This window comes from Euleptes europaea, chromosome 3, assembly GCF_029931775.1.
Source record: "Euleptes europaea isolate rEulEur1 chromosome 3, rEulEur1.hap1, whole genome shotgun sequence".
Lineage (NCBI taxonomy): Eukaryota > Metazoa > Chordata > Lepidosauria > Squamata > Sphaerodactylidae > Euleptes > Euleptes europaea.
This window is the reverse complement of record NC_079314.1, coordinates 70,556,872-70,564,474: the sequence shown is the minus strand read 5'-3', so window position 1 is coordinate 70,564,474 and position 7,603 is coordinate 70,556,872. Positions and strand designations below refer to the sequence as shown.

At 41.5% G+C, this 7,603-nt stretch overlaps 1 pseudogene; it reads left to right on the top strand.

The window, feature by feature from the left end:
* Positions 1-727: 727 nt before the first annotated feature.
* LOC130474804 (uncharacterized protein K02A2.6-like) lies at positions 728-3,561 on the top strand (annotated as a pseudogene).
* The last annotated feature ends 4,042 nt before the right edge of the window (positions 3,562-7,603 follow it).

Genomic DNA, 7,603 nt, shown 5'->3' with positions numbered 1-7,603 from the left:
GCCAGTCACACACTCTCAACCTAACTTACCTCACAGGGTTGCTGTTGTTGTAATGTATACAAGAAACCTCTAGGAGTGAGTTCTGATTTGCATGTTTGTCAGTTTTGGCCCTGCAGGGCTCCTGAAGTTAGATGATGGCTGAGGCAGCTAATGGAGAGGCCGACTGAGAGAAGGCCGAGTAGAAAGTGAGACAGCCCCAAAGAACTTAAATAAAACTCTTCTTAAGTTAAGCAAAGCTGATGTGTCCTGTGTTCACAATACTACATTTGGCGACAAGGATAAACTGAAGGCATTTTGGCAAAGAAGCAGCTGCTTTTCCTTCGTGAGTATTCCTGAAGCTGAGAGAAAATGGCCACCACCCTGGGGACTGTATCACAATTTGATCAGCAGCAACAAACTTGGGAGGAATACTCTGAAATTCTCACAGTTTTCCACTGCAAATGATGTCACAGATGAGGGAAAGAAGAGAGCAATTTTGCTCAGCAGTGTGGGACCTTCCACTTATAGTTTAATGAGAAATCTCTTACTTCCTGAAAAACCCAGTGATAAAACATTTGGAGAATTAATGAATCTGTTGCAGAACCACTTTAACCCCACTCCCAGTGAGACAGTGAAGCGTTTTAAATTTAATTAATGATCCAGAAAGTCTGGGGAGTCTATAGGGGAGTTCATAGCTGAACTGAGGAAGCTTTCTCAGAACTGCAATTATGGTACCACTCTGACACAGATGTTAAGGGATCGGTTAGTATGTGGAATAAATGATGCAAAAATACAGAGGCGACTACTGTCTGAATCTTCCTTAACCTTTGATTCTGCACTAACGTTGGCCCTGGCTATGGAATCAGCAACTAAGAATTTGCAGGCACCAACCCTACAACAGGGGAAGCAGGATCTCATGCAGGGGACACCTGGACACGTACTCAAAGTTGTCAAAGAATACAGAAGGGAAAACAAACTTAGGGAGAACTGTTACCATTGTGCTGGATTCCATTCCTCCTCAACCTGTAGATTTAAAAATGAAAAATGTTTCAACTGTGGTCTGATTGGCCATATTAGAAGAGTCTGTAAGAATAAGGCACAGAGTGCTGCCAAGCAAAATAACATGGACCGTCAATCCACAACTCTTAGGATGTATGCAATGGAAGAGGAAAGTCCTGTAAGTGTAGATGAGGAGGTGGTATATACAATTTACAGTCTGACTGGAACAAAACTTTCCAAGGTGGATCCTATTCGCATTACATTGGATGTAAACAACAAGAAGGTGTCCTTTGAATTAGACACAGGTTGCAGTATAACTCTTGTGAGTCAAGCTTCATTTGAGGCTTTAGGGCAGGATGGGAGGGCATCTTTGTTGCAGCCTAGTACCATTCAATTAAGAACATATACAGGAGAAACACTTAAGCTACTAGATGAAGCTTTGGTAACTGTATCCTACAAAGATAAAGTAAAACTGTTACCACAGGTAGTGGTTGCAGGGAGTGGTCCCAACTTACTGGGCAGGGACTGGTTAGCTGATCTGGGTTTAAATTTTGAACAACAGTGTCAGGTTTTCAACCAGGAGGAAAGATTTTCTTTGGAAGATATATTATCTATGCACCAGGAAGTTTTCAAGGAAGAGTTGGGTGCTATGAAGGGTAGTGGCAAAAATATATGTTAAACCGAACAGTACACCTCGTTACTTTAAGCCCAGATCTGTTCCTTTTGCAATGAGACAAAAAGTTGAAATGGAATTGGCAAGATTATTAAAAGCGGGTATTATTGAACCAGTCAAGTTTTCAGAATGGGCAGCACCAATTGTGCCTGTATTAAAACCGGATGGTTCTATGCGCATATGTGGAGATTACAAATTGACTGTTAACAGGGTAGCACTACTGGAACAATACCCTATCCCTAAAATAGAAGATCTTTTTGCTATATTAGCAGGAGGTCGGCTGTTTACAAAATTAGACATGAGTCATGCCTACCAACAACTTGTGCTGGATGAAGACTCAAAGGACTATGTTACCATAAACACACACAAAGGTCTGTTCAGGTATCATCACCTACCTTTTGGGGTCTCATCAGCCCCAGCTATCTTCCAGAGGACTATGGAAGGATTACTTCAAGGGATCCCTCACGTAGTTGTTTACTTGGATGACATATTAGTCACTGGAACCACAACGCATGAACATTTACTAAATTTGGCTGAAGTTTTACACAGACTGAAGGAGGAATTTTACAATTTGCACAGACCACAAACCTCTGATTTCATTATTTAATGAAATGAAAGCAGTACCACAGATGGCTTCACCTAGGATCTAGAGATGGGCGGTCACCTTGCAAGCCTATGAGTATAATATTGTATATAGAGCTGGAAAAGAACTGGGCAATGCAAATGCCTTGAGCCGCCTACCATTACCTGAAGTGCCTACAACAGTACATGATGACGATTGTGTCTTACTAATGGACTGCCTTGCCACTCCGCCAGTGACAGCCAGGCAAATAAAGTAATGGACTGATACAGATCCCGTATTGGCCAAAGTCAGAGAATTTATATTAAGGGGATGGCCACAGTTTTTGAAGGACAAAGAACTTGTAGCGTCGATGGGAACTGAGTGTCTATGATGGATGTGTATTGTGGGGTGCCCGTGTGGTGATTCCAAAACAAGGACGTGAGACCATATTACAAGACCTACACCAGGCCCACCCTGGAATCACTAAGATGAAAGGCTTGGCTAGAAGCTACTTGTGGTGGCCAGGAATGGACTATGAAATTGAGCACAGGGTACAGGCATGTGATGTTTGCCAGGAAAGCTGTAAAATGCCTGCTGTGGCTCCCCTCCACCCTTGGGAGTGGCCAGATCAACCTTGGAGGCGATTACATGTAGACTATGCAGGTCCTTTTCTGGGTAAGATGTTTCTAGTATTGGTAGATGAACATTTGAAATGGGTGGAGATTTTTCCTATGTCTACAGCAACTAGTGAAGCTACTACTGAAAAGTTAAGAATGTGTTTCAGTATGCATGGGCTACCGGAAATGCTTGTGACAGATAATGGAAGTTCCTTTACTAGTCAACAGTTCAAACAGTTTATGGAACAGAATGGCATTCAGCATGTTACCTCTGCCCCATACCATCCAGCATCAAATGGCCTAGCAGAACGTGCAGTGCAGTCTTTTAAAGAAGGCATTTCACAAATAAAAGGTGACAGTCTAAACATAAAGCTTGCACGGTATTTGTTCAATTATAGAATTTCGCCACATTCTACCACAGGTTTATCTCCAGCTGAAATGCTAATGGCAGGAAATTGAGGTCCAGGTTTGATTTGTTACACCCATGCCTGACAGGACGTATGCATCATAAACAACAGCAACAGAAACAGCAACATGACAGACAAGCGAAACAATGTTTTTTTATGCTTGGAGATACAGTCTATGTTAAAAACTTTGGCTCAGGTCCTTTGTGGATACCTGCTACTGTGAGAACTGTTACAGGCCCTGTGTCTTATTCTGTCACCTTACAAGATGGAAGGATTGTACGGAGACATGAGAAGGCATGTTGTCTTGTCTCCAACAGCACCTAGCATCGCATCCCAGGAGCAAGCCATCGGCCCTAACTGTCTGGGTTCTCTTGCAGACTTAAACAGACCAATTATACATCCACCTGGGAGCAAGGTCACTAACAGTGAGAAGTTGGAAGAAACAGTGTCTCCTGTTGTTCACAATGAGGGGGACTCTGATCATCCTGTGCCTCCCACTATTACAGACATACTGAAAACACCACCACCTGTGGAGTTGCCACTACGTCGTTCTACACGACAGAGATTTACACCAACTCATTTGAAAGATTATGTTGTATAAAGTTCTTCATGTTTTTCCCATTACTATTATTGTTATTATATTCTGATTTGGGGGGTTTAGTTACAACTTAATGGAGGGAGAATGTTGTAATGTATACAAGAAACCTCTAGGGGGTGAGTTCTGATTTGCATGTTTGTCAGTTTTGGCCCTGCAGGGCTCCTGAAGTTAGATGATGGCTGAGGCAGCTAATGGAGAGGCCGACTGAGAGAAGGCCGAGTAGAAAGTGAGACAGCCCCAAAGAACTTAAATAAAACTCTTCTTAAGTTAAGCAAAGCTGATGTGTCCTGTGTTCACGATACTACAGCTGTGAAGATAAAATGGAAGGGAAGGTGTATGCTGCTTTGGGTCCACACTGTGGAGAAAGGAGGGGTATTAATGTAGTAAATAAATAATAAATATAGCTGAAGATGGGTGGCATATAAAAGGTAGGTTGGTGGGAGGGTGGGAAGGAGAGAAGGAAGCAGGGAAAAATGAGAGCATGTGGGCTGCCATGAAAAAGGAAAGAAGAAATAGCAAGGGAGGGGAAAGTGAGATGCCTTTTGCAAGTCCTTCCAGGCTCCTTGCTTGTGTGTCTGTGCTTCAACCAAAAATACTACAGAGTAGTAGTAGAATTAAGAGACTTTCCCACTCTTTCCAAGGTGCATTCGTCTGCTATAGCCACTTCTACTGTGTGGATAGGGTTGCCATCTCTATCGGCTGGAGATCAGTTGTAATAGCAGGAGATATCCAGCTAGTACCTGGAGGCTGACAACCCTATGTGCGAAAGAGTTCTTGGACAACCAGTTTCTCAGAATTTAAAGCAGTTACAAAGTATTTATAAAGACATACAAAGCCCTGAATTTAATGCTACTTACTACCTAGGAAGTATGGATAGAAATACAGCCTTAATCCTCCTGGCGGGAGAAATGGTGAATACATATTTCTACACAAGAATAAGAATCTTAATATTGAAGAGTTCCTTCTGAAATCCTTCAGGCAGCTTGCTTGAACCATTCAGCAAATTTAAAGTGAGGCAATAACTGACTTGCATATTGAAAATTAAAGGTGGACCTAATAACCTGCAAGATGTTTGAGTGCAAGTGGCATCCATTTCCAACCCGGGAGAGATGGTTTGGCTAGAATGCAGTAGGCAGGCTCAGGTAACAAATGATGAGCCTCTCCCTAAGCCAGTCAGTAGCACACATGCAGATACACAAAGGGCATATCCTGCTCAGGACTGACAATCTGTTTCCCGGATTGCATTTTGAAGAGCAGACAGAGAGTAGCTAAGCACATCTCTGTAATACGGTAGCAGCCAAGCTGGAGCCATGGAGACTTTGGGAACTTCACATCATGATCTCAAGCTTTTATCTGACATTCCAACATTCAGCCACTTACCTACACACTTTAAAAAAAACATTCTGGGAAGGGCTTTCAGTGGTAATTGATATACATGGCTACCCACAGCTAGCCTCTATTTACCTTCTCTAGCCCTTCTATTTACCTGCCTGGTCTGTCCTGCAGAATGCAATGCACCATATTCAGTAATGAGATGGGGAAATGATCAAGATTGACCTGCAGTGTTGTTGTGAACTAGGCACTGCATCTCATGCAGTCTTCAAAAAGATTTCATGATATGAGCATTAACTTGCAAAGGTCTTCACACAAAAAACAATAGCAAATGGAGAAGGCCAGGCAATGGTGTAGGAGAGGAATCTAAAAACAGACTGTGTGCACAAGGTGTAAAGGCATCTTTCCCAGTGTTTGGCTTATGACCGAGCTTTAAATACACTTTGATTGAAAACAGGGCCCTTTCATTTCAGGGGTAATTGTTTGAGAGCTACAGTATACAAAGCAGGAGTATAATGCTGTTAACTCTAGGCTGTGATATACTGGTAGCAAGGACACTTGATAGCTTCCCAGCCCCACCCGAGCCCCCTTGTTAATTTAAGCCACCCACGGTGAATGCATTCACAGAAAGAACAGGAAAAATCCTTCAGTACTCATCACTACATTCCTTTTGTTAATTGCAAAACCTGTCTGGTTATGACAGTGTTCTTCTGGAAACTTTCCATCCCAACTAGCCCTCCCTAAGAACAGAAGGAATATAACTCCCTGCTCAAAAGTATCTTCATGGGTGGAGCCTTTGAAATGGCATAAAACAGGAAGCAAAGCCACCAATCAAAGCATACACACATAATGGCAACCACATAAATATGTTAAGATCTGGTCTGCACCCACAGTGAGGATTTGCTGTGCCCCAGCTCTCAAACTGCAGCAGGAGGGTTTGGAGTATCCATACAACATTCTTCTCCTCCCATTCTTCTTTCATCACTTTCTGCCATTTTTCCTTCTTCACTGTATGTTTCTAGAACCTGCTTTGATCCAGTCTTTCTGGAAACATCAGAGACAAAATAGATTAGTTCATGTGTGGATGGCAAAGTGTAGATTTCCCAACTTCCCCACCCACATCAAGCACTGTTGCCTCTCCCCATCCTTTTACACTCACCATTTCTTCCCCCATACTAGAGGGCTACCATTTAAAAAAATGGTAGTAGGATTTTCACTGTAAGGCTATAATAGTAGACATACTACCTTTTAAAAAGGAAAACCAACAATAAGCCCTGCAGTGATGGTGAAGGGGGAATGGCGGGTATTATTATTGTTATTGTTATTGTTAATAATAATAATAATTTATATCCTGCTCATCCCAGCCAAGGCCGGGCTCAGAGTATACAAGAGAATAGGGAAGAAAAACTGGAGAACCATGCTCTATGAATATGTATTTTATTTTGTTTATTCCATTTCTATCCCTCCCTTTCCCATCTATAGTCAGGCTCAGGACAGCTAACAACCAAAAAACACAATTCAATAAAATGGTAGTTACAATATATAAAACATAGTTAAAACCTTATTAAGTTTTAAAATTTCCAATTGGTGCCCTTAATATCAAAATGCAAGAACAGAGATAACCAGTCAAGGAGAACATAAGAACATAAGAAAGGCCCTGCTGGATCAGACCAAGGCCCATCAAGTCCAGCAGTCTGTTCACACAGTGGCCAACCAGGTGCCTCTAGGAAGCCACAAACAAGAGGGGGAGAAAAGCAAAGGAGGGAACGGAAGGAACAACTATAAACAGAAAATAACTAAGGGAATGGAAATAAGGGTAGGAGTAGGGCAAATGCAAATGCTGATCGAGCTAAATATTGGTTTACACATACATTGAATGTTTGATAAAGTAAAATACATGTACACATCAAGTTAAATCAGTGTGCAGGATTCCCAATATGTCAGTGAGCAAGCCAAATGAATAAACTAGAGATAGTAGCATACCAAATAATATTTTGAAATGTTCATAGCATATTATTTCCCTATAATCTAGAATATACATTGTTATATTTAGTGGAGATAAGTGATATCATGTAGCCTTCCTTCTCTCTAGGAAGAATTTCAAAGTTCAGTAAACTCAAGCAAAATTACAACATGCAATTCTCAAGTGAGACGGGATGTACAGAAAAGCCAGACTGGTATACAGCCAAGGTTCAAAAACAATACAATTGGAGCATACATCAGCAGTCTGTACAGACATCTTAAAAACAGATTTAGGATTCTGTAAACAGGTATACTTGGCAGATATGGGATGTGTTTAGAACGGGACCAACCAGAATAGAAGTGTAGGAAATGTAACCCATTTGAAATCACTTACTTTGTGAATATTATCTAAAGGATTAAATATTTTATAGAGCCCAACAATGAACAGAATTTAAAATTATGTAATAACTGCTA